Consider the following 17,588-nt stretch of genomic DNA (forward strand, 5'->3'; position numbering starts at 1 on the left):
GGTCTTGGCAAGAACAATGCCTCTCATTTAAGAAATTCTGTTCTTCTCAGCTATACTTTAAGTTTCCTGTGGTTGGGGACTAGTTTGTAAATCTTCTAATATCTCTCCTTAGCATCTCACTGCCTTGTACAGACAATGCCTAGTGAATGTTCCTTGCCTTGAATTAGATTAATTCAAACAGAAAAGTTGACAAAGAAGACAATTCTACATTCAGTATAGATACGACAATGTACTTATCAAGAAGTTAGGTCTAAACAGTGCTCTGTATTAGAGAGGGAAGATTTGATTCTTGTTCTGATCCCTTCACCTATTCCTGTGTATTTGCAGGTAGCAGATTAACAGAAATCCCTTCCACATATGAGAAAATTGATGCACATGATTTAATTTCTAAAAATTTCATACAGAAAAATATTTAACAGCTTATCAGAATATTAGTTATCCTACACATGGTACATTTAGACTACTTGCTTAATTTGTGACAAATAATTTTTAAATAAGAATTATTCATACATACTTAAAAAAAAGAAATGTTATGTTTTCCTTCTGGGATTTTTTTAAATTATTTAATTTACTAAACAATAAAATGCCCTAATGGTTTAAGCCAAACACTCTTCTTTGGCTCCCAAATGTTTTCAGAAATAACTTTTTCCTTGTTAATTTCTAAATCTTGGCTGCATTTCCCACTAATTTCAAACATATGTCATATACGAAATATGTTATTTTTCCAAGCCTAATTTTGGCAGGAGGGGATTTTTAGAACTGGCGTAGAAAGATTCGGGGACAAACAAACAGGACAGCTTGAAGCTGCCACAACTCCATAATGACTTTATCTTTTTCATCTATCTCCAGATCCACAAAGGCAAGGGCAATTATGAGGGATGAGTGGGCTCTGATAAAATTTCAACATGAGGTAAAACATACCTTGAAGCTTTATATCTTACCCTATAACTTGCTTTCCAAAAAGAATCACTCACTCATAGTAATAACTTTTGTAGGATATAAGATGTGAAGTGAACCTAAGACCCTGAAATCCTGATATTATCACTCTGGTTCCCTGACATTTACAGTCAAAAGGAATAAACAGGTAAAGCAATGTAAAAAGTTCTTCTTAACCTTCAAAAGATTCAATAAACTGATATCATTTGGAAAGCAACAGACATTTCCTATTGCATAAAATCTATTTACTCTAAAACTGATTTTGTGAGGAACTACTAAGTACTCAATAGATAAAAAGAATGTGAATTCATCAGAACTATCTAGATCAGTACTTGAGGACTAAGACATACTCTAAGGCACACGTTTTTTCCCTTATAAACACTGATTCTTCCTTACACAAGGTAAGTAGGAAGAAAGCTAGTGTAATAAAAAGAAACCTTGTCTGGAGGCATGAAACAGGGTTCTAGTCCCAATTCCACCCTGTTCTAAAAGAGTTGATTGAGTGCAATGGCCATAATTATTCACCCCTCCCTATATCTACAACATTTAAAATGTTACTTTGTATTTCATCAATAGATAGAGTCTATTTTGTCAACCCCTGTGACTTGCTTAACTAATAAAATGCAAAGGAAGAGACATTTTTGCCAGTTCCAAACCAAGGCCTCCAGAGATATGGTACACTTTCTGTGCTCTGCTACCCCACACCCGTTTCATCACAAGAACATGCCTGAGCTAGTCTGCTGGAGAATGAGACACATGGAACAGAGGTAAACCAGTGCAGTGACTCAGGTGAGGCCCTAGACACATGAGCAAGCAGAGCCAAGATTAGCAAAGTCAAATAGCCAATTCACAGCTGACCGTAGACATGTGAGTGAGCCTCACCAGGCCCAGTTCAAATCAGCAGAAACCACCGGCTGAGTTACAGACAGCTAGTCTAAGCTTCTGGTTGCCATTCTAAGATTCTAAATTTGAATTTTTTTAAATGTAGCAATATCTAACTGGTACCTCTAGCCTACTCAAGGGACCCCCTTGCTAAACTAACAGAATAGTGCAGGTAATTAATAGCAAGTATCTTTGAGAAATCTATCTATGTAAATTACTACTAATAAATCTAAGTTTTAGGACAGTGTTAAAATAAAAGTCTACAAATGGTTTGTTGCTTATAAAGACCTGCATGTTCTCTATCAGAATTAAGTATTAAATTTTGGCCCAAATGTGAAAACTGGCTCAGTTACAGATCAGCACATGGCACGTATTCAAATACCAAGAGGAGGTTGATTCAAAGATTTGAAAAGGTTTAAAAATTCGAACAATAAAATTATTTTTGTATGTCATTGATTTTTAAATAAAGAGATTATTTTAGCAACTTAATTGTTCAATTCAATTTTTAAAAACTTGCTTTCACTTAGACTTATTGTACTTTTAAATTTCCCTTAGACTTAGTTTTAAATGGCATCTAGCTGGCTGCTGCTCTCTTCTCCAAAAATATCTAAAAGGACCCAGAAAAAAAAGATTAAAAACAGCAACACTAAAAACTGACTAACTATTGTCTAAATTTGGAGGGAATTTCCTTTAACTATTAAACCAATGGAGCTTAAATGAGCAAAGCAGGCAATGAATGATCCATGCATCACTCTGAAAACAAGGATGGCCCACCTAAAGGGTGAAGAATTTTCTTTCTCACCCACTCTCTGACCCTCTGGCTTGGAGAGGCATGCTTATATCCAACCAGAAAAAAATGATTAACTACATCTCAACTGAGTGAAAAGAGGTATGATAAAACCATAATACTGTTTCCACTTTCCCTCCTCAGACTCCCCAACATCTTTTTATATCCTGCAACATCCAAAAAATATGAAGACAGAGAAGGCAAAGAGCACATGAGGATCAGAAGTCACACATTATATCTAGGTGGTGTGACCCACCTAGTTTTATCTAGTAGGAAGAAGAGACTAGAAGAACTACTTCTAGTACTACTACTTTTAAAAGTTTAATTTAGGAGACTAATATATACTTTATTAACTCAGATTGCCAGAGAATCAGACTTGGGGCTAAGAGGTGATACTATCATGATTTAGTTAGAACCAATTTGGTAAATGCCTACCATCTAGACACTAGAATTTACACCAGAAACTAAGTATATCTAGCCACGATGTAGTTAAATATGAGTCAGTCAACTCCCAAGTCAACAATAAGAAAATCTATCTTTACATATACTGTGTTAACAGATACTAGATTCGATATTATATTTCAAGAAGAAATTTTTAAAAAGAAAATAATTATTGAAATAAAGCCAGTAGACTTCCACTTCAGGGAATGTGGAGTAGACGTACTTTTCCCTATTTCTCCTGCTAATAGGTACAAGTAAAATATACAGGATACGTTTTATACAAAACAAATATAAAAGCACTCTGAAAGAGAAGAGAAAACAAGACAGACCAGCTAGGGACCTCAGGATTGAAGGAAAGACCTGATGGTGAGTGAGCTTCCTTGGTTTTCCTATTGCCTCATATATCCCAAATTTGGAGCTGAAGAATCTGAAAGCCAGAGAATGCCAAAAGAAATCCATACCAAGACAAAACATAGTTAAACTTCTGAAAACTAAAGACAAAACAAAAATCTTCAAAGCAGCTGGGAAATGATACAGCTATAAGAGGGAAACAATTCAAATGACAGTGGATTTCTTATCAGAAATCATGGTAACCACAAGGAAGTGGCACATTTTTTCAAGAATCAAAATAACGTAGTTTTGAAATCAGAATCCTATATTCAGTGAAAATATCTTTCAGGAATAAAGGGAAAATCAATATATTCTCAAAGGAAAGAAAACTAAAATAATTTGTTGCCAGCAGATACACCCTTTAAAAATGGCTAAAAGCCATTATCTAAATGAAATCAAATGATTAAAGTAGGAATCATGAAACATCAGGAATGTCTTCTTGAAAGAAGACAGTAAGTAAAAATATTGATAAATAGAATTGACTTTCCTTCTCCTCTTGAGTCTCCTAAAGTATGTTTGATGGTTGAAACAAAATTGTAACACTATCTGATGTGGTTTTAAATGTTGTCTCAGAAACATTTAGGCCAACTTTATTATAAATGGTGAAGGGCAAAAGGAGGTAAAGGAAGATAAGGTTTCTACACTTCATGAAAATTGGTTGAATAACCACATCACTAGAATGATAATTATGTCTAGGTAATGTAATAGCTAAAACAGCCATTCAAAAGCTATGTAAAAAGATATACTCAAAACCACTATAAATATCATGTTCACAGCACCAAAAAACAAAACAAAAACACCATATATAAATCAAAATTAAATTCTCAAAATATTTTAAGTAACCTACAGGAAGACAGGAAAAAGAAAAAGGAGGGGGAAAAAAAGAAAGAATAGAAAAAAAAGTAAAATAGCAGACTTAAGTCCTAATATATTAAAATTATATTAATGTGAATGGTCTAAATACATTAAAAGACAGAGACTAGGATGGTAGATTAAGAAACAAGACCCAACTATATGCTATCTACAAGAAATTCACTTCAAATATAACAATATAGGCAGGTTGAAAGTGAAACGATGGAAAAAGATGTAACAGGCAAATATTAATCTAAAGAAAACAGAGGTGGCTACATTAATATCAGATAAAATAAACTTCAGAGCAAAGTAAATTACCAGAAACAGGGAGGAACATTATATGATATAAGGATCAATCCACCAAGATTAGCAATCTTAAATGTATATATACCAAACAACAGAGCTGCAATACATGTAAAGCAAAAATTGTTAGAACTGAAAAAGAAATAGAAAAATGTACAATTATAGTTGAAGACTTCAACAATCCTCTCTCAATAATTGATAGAACAACTAGACAGAAAAGCAGCAAGGATACAAAAGAACTCACCAACACCATCAACCAATAGGACCTGATCAACATTTATAGAACATTCCACCCAACCAGAGCAGAATATCCATTCTTTTCAAGTACCCACAGAAAATATACCAAGATAAACTATGTCCAGGACCATAAAATAAACTGCAACAAATTTAAGATAATTGAAATCATACAGAGTGTATTCTCTGACCACAACAGAATCAAACTAGAAATCAATAAAAGATAACAGGAAAATCTCCAAACACTTGGAATCTAAATAACACACTTCTGAATAAACTGTGGATTAAAAGGAAGTCTCAAAGGGAATCATAAAAAATAAACTGAATGAAAGAAAATAAAAATGTCTGAAATTTTATGAGACAAAATTAAAGCATTACTGTGAGGGAAAATGACAGTACTAAATGCACACATCAGAAAAGAGAAAAAGTCCAAATCAATTATCTAAGTTCCCAACCCAAGAACCTAAAAAAGAAGAGCAAAAGAAACCAAAGCAACCATAGGAAGAAAACAATAAAAATAAGAGCAAAAAATCAATGAAACAGAAAAAAAAAATAGAGAAAATCAGTGAAACGAAGAGCTGGTCCTTTGAAAAGATCAATAACATTGCCAATGTACTAACAGGAATGATAAAGAAAAGAAAGAAAGATGACACAAATTTTAATATCATTAACGAAACAGAGGACATAAGTACAGATCCTATAGCTATCAAACAGATAATAAGGAAATACTATAAATAACTCTACACACATAAATATGACAATTTAGATGAAATGGACCAGTTCCTCAAAAAATCACAAATTATTACAACTTATTCACTATGAAATATTAGATGAATAACCCTATAACTAATAAGGAACTTGAATTATAATTTTTAAATGTCCATAAAAGAAATCTCCAGGCCCAGATGATTGTTCTGGAGAACTCAATAAAACATGTAAAGAAGAATTAATACCAATTCTACACAAGCTTTTACAGAAAACAGCAGAGGAGAGAGCACTTCTCGGTTCACTTTATGAAGTTAGTATTACTCTGATACAAAACCAAACAGATCAAGCACACAAAAAAGAAGACTACAGACCAATACCCCACATGAGTATAGGAGCAAAAATCCTTAACAAAATATTAACAAATAGAATTCAGCAGTTAAGAAAAAAAAAAAAGAATTATACTTCATGACTAAGTGGAAATTATTCCAAGAATGAAAGCCTGGCTCAATATTTTAAAAATCTATAACAGGCTAATAAAAATCACAGCATCGGGGCTTCCCTAGTGGCACAGTGGTTGAGAGTCCGCCTGCCGATGCAGGGGACATGGGTTCGTGCCCCGGTCCGGGAGGATCCCATATGCCGCGGAGCGGCTGGGCCCGTGAGCCATGGCCGCTGAGCCTGCACGTCCGGAGCCTGTGCTCCGCAACGGGAGAGGCCACAACAGTGAGAGGCCCGTGTACCGCAAAAAAAAAAAAAAAAAAAAAAATCACAGCATCATATTAGTCAATGCAGAAAAACATTTGACAAAATTCACATCCATTCATGTTTTCAAAAAAAACTCTCAGAAAAACAGACAAAGGAGGGAACTTCCTTAACTTGATAAAGAGCATCTACCAAAAACTACTAACATAATACTTACGGTGAAAGACTAAGATCAGGAGCAAAGGATATCCACGTACCTCACTCTTACTTAACATAGTAAAGGAAACTCCAACCAGTGCAGGAAGCAAAAACAGTGAAGAGAGATCAGAAAGAAAGAAATTATCTATATTTGCAGATGATATGATTGTGTACACAGACAATCCCAATGAACCAAAAGAAAACTCCTAGAATGAATAAATGAGCTCAGCAAGGTCACAGGATTCAAAATAAACATTTTTTGGTATTTTTAAATAAGAGCAGTGAGTATGTGAATCCCAAAATTAAAAGCAGAATTCTACTTACAATTTCTCAAGAAAAAATACAGGACTTGCATGCTGAAAACTAAAAAACACTGATGAGAGAATTCAAAGAATATCTGAATAAATGAAAAGATGTAACAAGTTCATGGACTGGAAGCTCACTGTAGTAAAGATGTTATTTCTCTCTGACTTGATGCACTAGCGTAACACAATTCCTATCAAAATCCCAGCAAGATTTCTTATAGACAATATTATTCTAAAATATATATGGAAAGGTAAAAGAACTAGAATAGCTAAAACAATTTTGAAAAAGAAGAAAAAAGTGGTAGGGATCACTCTACCTGATTGCAAATTTTGTTACACACTTTTACAATTAACCCTTAAACAATGTGGGCATTAAGGGTGTCGATCCCCATACAGTTGAAAGTCTGCATATAATCTGCAGTTAGCCCTCTGTATCTTTGGTTCTTCATTCTCAGATCTGCAGATAATGTACTACTGTAGTACATATTTATTGAAAAAATCCATGTATAAGTGGACCAGTGCAATTCAAACTTGTGTTGTTCAAAGATCAACTGTATATATATATGTATACATATGTGTGTATGTATATACATATATGTGTGTGTATGTGTGTGTGTATATATATATATATGACCATATACAACATTCAAGACTGTGTGTGGCATTGATGGAGGAAGAAACACATAGATCAATGATGCAGAATAGACAACCCAGAAATAAACTCACACATATATGTCCAACTGATTTTGACAAAGTATAAGAACAATTCAGTGGAGTAAAAACAGCTTTTCAACAACAAATGGTGCTGGAACAAGTGGACATTCATGAGTAAAAAAACATAAACAAAACAAACAAACCAAAAAAGCAGAACCTTAACGTAAGTCTCATAGCTTATATAAAACTTACTCAAAATGGATCACAGACTTAAATGTAAAATATACAACTATAAGGACTTCCCTGGTAGTCCAGTGGGTAAGACTCCGTGCTCCCAATGCAGGGAGCCTGGGTTTGATCCCTGGTTGGGGAACTAGATCCCACATGCATGCCACAACTAAGAATCCACATGCTGCAACTAAGAAGTCTGCATGCCACCACTAAGAAGCCCACATGTTGGGACTTCCCTGGTGGCGTAGTGGTTAAGAATCTGCCTGCCAATGCAGGCAGGGGACACGGGTTCGAGCCCTGGTCTGGGAACTAAGCCCATGCGCCACAACTACTGAGCCTGCGCTAGAGCCCATGAGCCACAACAACTGAAGCTCATGTGCCTAGAGCCCATGCTCCACAAGAGAAGCCACAATGAAGAGGAGAAGCAATAAGAAGCCCGCAGGCCACAATGAAGAGTAGTCCCTGCTTGCCACAACTAGAGAAAGCCCATGTGCAGCAACGAAGACCCAATGCAGCCAAAAATAAAAATAAATTTATAAAAAAAAAAGAAGCCCACATGCCACAACTAAGACCCAGTGCAACCTAAATAAATAATAGATAGATAAATAAGTAAGTACATAAAATATTTAAATATATATATAAAAATAGGAGAAAGTCTTTGGAATCTAAAGATAGGCAGAGTTCACACATTTGACACGAAGGGCATGATGCATAACAGAAAAAAAATAAGTTGAACTTCCATCAAAATTAAAAAACTTTTGCTCTGCAAAAGAACCTAATGAGAGGATAAAAAGACAAGGTACAGATAGGATGAAAATATCTGCAAACTACATATGTAACATAGAAGTAGTATCTAAAATATATTAAGAACTCAGAAAACTCAACGATAAAACATTAAATAATCCAATTAGAACATGGGCAAAAGACATGAAGAAACTTTTCACAAAAGAGATATACAGATGGCTAATAAGCATATGAAAAGATGTTCAACATTATTAGTCACTCAAAAAATAAAAATTAAAATCACAATGAGATATCACTATACAACCATCAGAGAAAATAGTGACAACATCAAATGCTGACAAGGATGCAGAGGAGGTGGACTAATGCATTGCTGGTGGAAACGTAAAATGGTACAAACACTTTGAAAAAGAAATAACATGCAACTACCATACAACCTAGCAATTGCATTCCTGGGGATTTATCCCAGAGAAATGAAGATTATGTTCACCCAAAAACCTATACACAAATGCTCATAGCAGCTTTATAGCTCAAAACTGGAAACAACCCAAATGTCTTCCAAAAGGTGAACAGTTAAGCAAACTGTGGTTTATTTACCATGGAATACTACTCAGCAATAAAAAGGATCAAACTACTGATACAACATTTTGGATGAATCTCCATAGACTTAAGATGAATGAAAAAAAAAGTCAATCCCAAAAGATTACATATTATATGACTCCATTTATATAACAGTCTTGAAATGACAAAATTACAGAAATTATAGTAGTTGCTAAGAGTTAACAGTGCTGAGTGAGATAGAAGTGGGTATGTATATAAAAGGGCAACCTGAGAGATTCTCGTGGTGATAAAAATGATCTGTATATTGAGTGTATCAATGTCAATATCCTGTACTATAGTTTTGCAAGATATTATCACTGGGTCAAACTTGGCAAAGTATATACATAGGAGATCTCTCCATATTATTTCTTACAAATGCAGGTGAATCTACAACTACTGCAAAATTTTAAAGTTTAATTAAAATAAAACAAGATTAAAATTTTGGAAAAAAAATCTGTGATGTTCCAGAATATTTCATAGTAGTGAAGACTTCTATTACTAAATTTAAAAAGAAGTGTTAATAAATAAGGCACGTAATTCAAGATTTTCAACTTTATGCAGTGGCAGTATTATAGCCAATGAGGTTTATCTGAGGCACAATTATTGATAATCGAAAAGAATTTGGGGGTAATAAAACAATAAAACAAACTTAAGAAACAGGAGACATTAAAAATAAGCATAAAAATAATGAATAAGTAACTATAGGAACTGTTGAATTAACTTTTGTAGATCTAAGGAAAGAAAAATTATAATAAAATGGACAAATTTCAGTAACAAAAGTTACTAAAAATATAAATTTAAAGCTTAGAAAGGAGAAAATGGATTTTTTTAAAAAAACAGAGACAATTAAAATAGAAAATACATAAGAAAATACATAAGATTACATTTCAACCAAAATTGGAAAAAGTTGATAAAACACAAATTGCCTGGGAAAATACAAGCAAAATTAATTTAAGAAACAAAAATTTGAAATGCATTTTCAGCTATAAGTGGTGCACAGTAAAAGACTAACCTTGCCCTAAAACCAGTCTTGCCCTTTTCCCCTCAACTCCTTGAAGGTAACCTCTAAACCTCTGGCATATCCTGCCTGATAAGAATGTTTTTGTTTACCTGGGGTCCTTGGGTCATGCCACATAGTCTCTGCTAATAATATGATTTATGGTTGGGGGAGGGTGCTTTGGGCCACATGGCAGCAGATAAGGAGCTCTGGAGGAGCTACAGACTAAGATCAGTCACACAGATGGTCAACCATGTCTACATGACCAAGGCCAGATGAAAACTGGACACCAAGGCTTGGGTGAGCTTCCTTGGTTGCAATATTCCATGTATATTGCCACATACCATTACTGGGAGAAGTAAGCACTGTCTGCAGGACTCTTCTTGAAAAGGACAATGGGAAACTCTGTAGTTGTGTCTCCATACCCTGCTCCATGTGCCTGTTCCCTTGGTTGATTTTAACTTGTTCTTTTCACTGTAATAAACTGTAACTGTGAGTATACCAGCTTTACTGAGTGCTGTGACTCATTCTAGTGAATTCTTAAACCTGATGGTGGTCTTGGAGACCTCAGAACATGAAGTAAGTGTCAGAAACAAAGACGGTCTTGGGGACCTGCTGAACTTTTCGGAGAGAGAAAAGCGCTTAACAAAATTACTACAGAATTGAGATTGGTTCAAGATGGCATACTAGAAGGACATGCTCTCACTCCCTCTTTTGAGAACACCAGAATCACAACTAACTGCTGAACAATCATCGACAGGAAGACACTTGAACTCACCAAAAAAGACACACCAAAAAAAAAAAAAAAAAAAAAGACACACCACATGCAAAGACAAAGGAGAAGCTGTAATGAGATGGTAGGAGGGGCGCTATCACAATAAAATCAAATCCCATAACTGCTGACTGGGTGACTCACAAACTGGAGAACACTTATACCACAAAAGTCCACCCACTGGAGTGAAGATTCTGGGCCACACGTCAGGCTTCCCAAGCTGGGGGTCTGGCAACAGGTGGAGGAATTCCTAGAGAATCAGACTTTGAAGGCTAGCAGGATTTGATTTCATTACAAGACTTCGGCAGAACTGAGGAAAATAGAGACTCCACTCTTGGAGGGGACACACAAAGTAGTGTGTGCATCGGGACCAAGGGAAAGGAGCAGTGACCCCAGGGGAGACTGAACCAGACCTACCTGCTAGTGTTGGAGAGTCTCCTGCAGCGGGGGGACAGCTGTGGCTCACCAAGGGACAAGAACACTGGCAGCAGATGTTCTGGGAAGTACTCCTTGGTGTGAGCCCTCCCAGAGTCAGCCAATAGCCCCACCAAAGAGCCCAGGTAGGCTCCAGTGTTGGGTTGCCTCAGGCCCAATAACCAACAGGGAGGGACCCCAGCCCCACCCATCAGCAGACAAGCAGATTAAAGTTTTACTGAGCTCTGCCCATCAGAGCAACAGTCAGCTCTAACCACCACCAGTCCCTCCCATCAGGAAACTCGCACAAGCCTCTTAGATACCCTAATCCACCAGAGGGCAGACAGCAGAAGCAAGAAGAACTACAATCCTGCAGCCTGTGGAACAAAAACCACATTCACAGAAAGAGAAACAAGATGAAAAGGCAGAGGGCTATGTACCAGATGAAGGAACAAGATAAAACCCCAGAAAAACAATGAAATGAAGTGGATATAGGCAACCTTCCAGAAAAAGAATTCAGAATAATGATAGTGAAGATGATCCAAGACCTTGGGAAAAGAATGGAGGCAAAGATCAAAAACATGCAAGAAATATTTAACAAAGATATAGAACAATTAAAGAACAAACAAACAGGGATGAACAATACAGTAAGTGAAATGAAATATACACAAAAAGGAATCAATAGCAGAACAACGGAAGCAGAAGAACGGATAAGTGACCTGGAAGACGGAATGATGGAATTCACTGCTGAGGAACAGAATAAAGAAAAAAAATAAAAAGATATGAAGACAGCCTAAGAGACCTCTGGGACAACATTAAACGCAAAAACATTCACACTATAGGGGTCCCAGAAGGAGAACAGAGAGAGAAAGGACTCGAGAAAATATATGAAGAGGTTATAGTCAAAAACTTCCCTAACATGGGAAAGGAAATAGCCACCCAAGTCCAGGAAGCACAGAGAGTCCCATACAGGATTTACCGAAGGAGAAACACACCGAAAAACACAGTAATCAAACTGGCAAAAATTAAAGACAAAGAAAAACTATTGAAAGCAGCATGGGAAAAACGACAGATAACATACAAGGGAACTCCCATAAGGTTAACAGCTGATTTCTCAGCAGAAACTCTACAAGCCAAAAGGGAGTGGTATGATATACTTAAAGTGATGAACCTACAACCGAGATTACTCTACCCAGCAAGGATCTCATTCAGATTCAATGGAGAAATCCAAAGCTTTACAGACAAGCAAAAGCTTAGAGAATTCAGCACCACCAAACCAGCTCTACAAGAAATGCTAAAGGAACTTCTCTAAGGGGGAAAAACAAGAGAAGAAAAGGACCTACAAAAACAAACCCAAAACAATTAAGAAAATGGTCATAAGACCATACATATCGATAATTACCTTAAACGTGAATGGATTAAATGCTCCAACCAAAATACACAGGCTTGCTGAATGGATACAAAAACAAGACACATCTATATGCTGTCTTCAAGAGACCCACTTCAGACCTAGGAACACATACAGACTGAATATGAGGGGATGGGAAAAGATAATCCATGCAAATGGAAATCAAAAGAAAGCTGCAGTGGCAATGTTCAGATAAAATAGCCTTTAAAATAAACAATGTTACAAGAGACAAGGAAGGACACTACGTAATGATCAAGGGATCAATCTAAGAAGAAGATATAACAGTTATAAATATATATGCCCCCAACATAGGAGCACCTCAATACATAAGGGAACTGCTAAAAGCTATAAAAGAGAAAATCAACAGTAACACAGTAATACTGGGGGACTTTAACACCTCACTTAACCAATGGACAGATCATCCAAAATGAAAATAAATAAGGAAACAGAACCTTTAAATGACATAATAGACCAGATAAATTGCATTTATATTTATAGGACATTCCATCCAAAAACAGCAGATTACACTTTCTTCTCAAGTGCACACGGAACATTCACCAGAATAGATCACATCTTGGGTCACAAATCAAGCCTAAGTATATTTAAGAAAACTGAAATCATATCAAGCATCTTTTCAGACCACAACGGTATGAGATTAGAAATGAATTACAAGGAAAAAAACGTAAAAAACACAAACACATGGAGGCTAAACAATATGTTACTAAATAAATAAGAGATCACTGAAGAAATCAAAAAGGAAATCAAAAAATACCTGGAGACAAATGACAATGAAAACACAACAATCCAAAACCTATGGGATACAGCAAAAGCAGTTCTAAGAGGGAAGTTTATAGCTATAAAAGCCTACCTCAAGAAACAAGAAAGATCTCAAATAAACACCTAAAAAAACTAGAGAAAGAAGAACAAACAAAACCCAATGTCAGCAAAAGGAAAGAAATCATAAAGATCACAGCACAAATAAATGAAATAGAAACAAAGAAAACAATAGCAAAGATCAATAAAACTAAAAGCTGGCTCTTTGAGAAGATAAACAAAATTGATAACCATTAGCCAGACTCATCAAGCAGAAGAGGGAGAGGACTCAAATCAATAAAATTAGAAATGAAAAAGGAGAAGTTACAACAGACACTACAGAAATACAAAGCATCCTAAGAGACTATTACAAGCAATTCTACACCAATAAAAGGAACAACCAGGAAGAAATGGACAAATTCTTAGAAAAGTATAACCTTCCAAGACTGAACCAGGATGAAATAGAAAATATGAACGACCAATCACGAGTAATGAAATTGAAACTGTGATTAAAAATCTTCCAACAAACAAAATTCCAGGACCAGATGGCTTCACAGGTGAATTCTATCAAACATTTAGAGAACAGCTAACACCCATCCTTCTCAAACTCTTCCAAAAATTGCAGAGGGAGGAAAACTTCCAAACTCAGTCTATGAGGCCACCATCACCCTGATACCAAAACCAGACAAAGATACTACAAAAAAAGAAAATTACAGACCAATATCATTGATGAACATAGATGGAAAAATCCTCAACAAAATACTAGCAAACGGAATCCAACAACACATTAGAAGGATCATACCCCATGAATCAGTGGGATTTATCCCAGAGATGCAAGGATTCTTCAATATATGCAGACCAATCAATGTGATACAGCATATTAACAAATTGAATAAAAGCATTATGATCATCTCAATAGATGCAGAAAAAGCTTTTGACAAAATTCAATACCCATTTATGATAAAAACCCTCCAGAAACAGGCATAGAGGGAACCTACTTCAACATATTAAAGGTAATATAATGACAAACCCACAGCAAACATCATTCTCAATGGTGAAAAACTGAAACCATTTCCTCTAAGATCAGGAACAAGACAAGGATGTCCACTCTCACCACTATTATTCAACATAGTTTGGAAGTCCTAGCCATGGCAATCAGAGAAGAAAAAGAAATAAAAAGAATACAAATTGGAAAAGAAGAAGTAAAACTGTCACTGTTTGCAGATGACATGATACTATACATAGAGAATCCTAAAGATGTCACCAGAAAACTACGAGAGCTAATCGATGAATTTGGTAAAGTTGCAGGATACAAAATTTATGCACAGAAATCTCTTGCATTCATCTACATTAATGATGAAAAATCTGAAAGAAAAATTAAGGAAACACTCCCATTTACCACTGCAACAAAAAGAATAAAATACCTAGGAATAAACCTACCTAGGGAGACAAAAGACCTGTATTCAGAAAACTATAAGACACTGTTGAAAGAAATTATCGATGATACCAACAGATGGAGAGATATACCATGTTCTGGGATTCCAAGAATCAATATTGTGAAAATGACTATATTACCCAAAGCAATCTACAGATTCAATGGAATCCCTATCAAATTAAAAATGGCATTTTTTATGGAACTAGAACAAAAAATCTTAAAATTTGTATGGAAACACAAAAGTCCCCAAATAGCCAAAGCAGTCTTGAGGGGAAAAAACAAAGCCAGAGGAATCAGACTCCCTGACTTCAGATTATACTACAAAGCTACAGTAATCAAGACAATATGGTACTGGCACAAAAACAGAAATATACATCAATGGAACAGGATACAAAACCCAAAGATAAACCTACGCCCCTGTGGTCAACTAATCTATGACAAAGGAGGCAAGGATATACAATGGAGAAAAGACACTCCCTTCAATAAGTGGTGCTGGGAAAACTGATCAGCTACATGTAAAAGAATGAAATTAGAACACTCCCTAACACCATACACAAAAATAAACTCAAAATGGATTAGAGATCTAAATGTAAGGCCGGACACTATAAAACTCTTAGAAGAAAACAGGAAGAACACTCTTTGACATAAATCACAGCAAGATCTTTTTTGATCCACCTCATACAGTAATGGAAATAAAAACAAAAATAAACAAATGGAACCTAATGAAACTTAAAAGCTTTTGCACAGCAAAGGAAACCATAAACAAGACCAAAAGACAACCCTCAGAATGGGAGAAAATATTTGCCATTGAATCATCGGACAAAGGATTAATCTCCAAATTATATAAACAGCTCATGCAGCTCAATATTAAAAAAACAAACAACCCAATCCAAAAATGGGCAGAAGACCTAAATAGACATTTCTCCAAAGAAGACATACAGATGGCCAAGAAGCACATGGAAAGCTGCTCAACATCGCTAATTATTAAAGAAATGCAAATCAAAACTACAATGAGCTATCACCTCACACCAGTTAGAAGGGGCATCATCTGAAAATCTACAAACAACAAATGGTGGAGAGGGTGTGGAGAAAAGGGAACCCTCTTGCACTGTTGGTGGGAATGTAAATTGATACAGCCGCTATGGAGAACAGTATGGAGGTTCCTTACGGAACTTAAAATAGAATTACCATGTGACCCAGAAATCCCACTACTGGGCATATACCCAAAGAAAATCGTAATTCAAAAAGACACATGCACCACAATGTTCATTGCAGCACTATTTACAATAGCCAGGTCATGGAAACAACGTAAATGTCCATCAGCAGATGAATGGATAAAGAAGGTATGGTACATATATACAATGGACTATTACTCAGCCATAAAAAGGAACGAAATTGGGTCGTTTGTAGAGACGCGGATGCATCTAGAAACTGTCATACAGAGTGAAGTAAGTCAGAAAGACAAAAACAAATAGCGTATATTAACACATGTATGTGGAACCTAGAAAATGGTACAGATGAACCAGTTTTCAAAGCAGAAATTGAGACACAGAAGTAGAGGAAAAACATATGGACACCAAGGGTGGAAAGCGGCGGTGGGTGGGGGTTGTGGTGTCATAAATTGGGAGATTGGGGCTGACATGTATACACTGATGTGTATAAAATGAATGACTAATAAGACAATAAATAAATAAATAAACAAACAACAAGAAAAAAGAAAATTACTGCAAAACCAGATGATTTTACTGTAAATTATTTGAAATGTCTAAGTAATTAGTGATCCCCTTGTTGTAGAAATTATACACAAATATTTTAAGATGCCAAGTGAACCAATTAATTTTTATGAAATTAACATTAAAATAATACAAAATCTAATTTTTAGAAATAGCAAACCAATCAAAACATGCTAAGTAAAAAAAGCCAGTCACAAAGACCTACACCTTGTATGATTCCATTTATATGAAACGTCTAGAACAGGCAAATATAAAAAGATAGATATTAAATTAGTGGTTGGTGGGTGTGAAAGGAGATGGTAGAGTAGGAAAACCCTGCGCTCTTCTGTCACAGGGACACCAAAATTACAACTATTTACAGAGGAACTATTGATGAGAAAGACTGGAGCCTACCAGAAAAGTTCTTCTACAACTAAAGATATAAAGAAGGAACCACAACAAGACAGGTAGAAGGGGTGGAGTCACCCATGCTCCCAGGTGGCAACCCACAAATGGGAGAATAATTACAACTGCAGAGGTTCTCCCAAAGGAGCAAGGGGTCTGAGCTCCACATTGGACTCCCCAGCCCGGGTGTCCTGCATCAGGAACACAAGCCCCCAGAACATTTGACTTTGAAGGACAGTGGGGCTTACTTTCAGAAGACCCAGAAAGCTGTGGGAAATAGACTCCACTCTTAAAGGGCACACACAATATTGCACATACTCCAGAATCCAGGGCAGAAGCAGTAAATTGAAAGGGACCTGGTTCAGAACCACCCAACCAGCTGATCTTGGAGAGTCTCATGAAGACGCAGGGGGCAACTGGTGCTCACCCTGGGGACACAGATACTGGCAGCTGATACTTTTAGTGAGCTCCTTCTACCATGTGGACACTGGTGCTGGCAAGTGTCATTTTGGAATCCTCCCTCAAGCATATTAGCCTCAGGACTGAGGCCCACCCCAGCCCATCAGTCTGTACACACCAGAACTGGAGTGCTGCAGGCCAAGCAACTAGCCAGGCAGGAACATAGCCCCACCCCCAGCAGGCAGGGTCCTTTAAGACATCCTGAAGCC

At 36.2% G+C, this 17,588-nt stretch overlaps 1 pseudogene; it reads left to right on the top strand.

The window, feature by feature from the left end:
* The first annotated feature begins 9,513 nt into the window (after nucleotides 1-9,513).
* Nucleotides 9,514-9,587, top strand: LOC132523944 (U4 spliceosomal RNA; annotated as a pseudogene).
* The last annotated feature ends 8,001 nt before the right edge of the window (nucleotides 9,588-17,588 follow it).

The sequence above is a fragment of the Lagenorhynchus albirostris genome, chromosome 7 (genome assembly GCF_949774975.1).
Source record: "Lagenorhynchus albirostris chromosome 7, mLagAlb1.1, whole genome shotgun sequence".
Lineage (NCBI taxonomy): Eukaryota > Metazoa > Chordata > Mammalia > Artiodactyla > Delphinidae > Lagenorhynchus > Lagenorhynchus albirostris.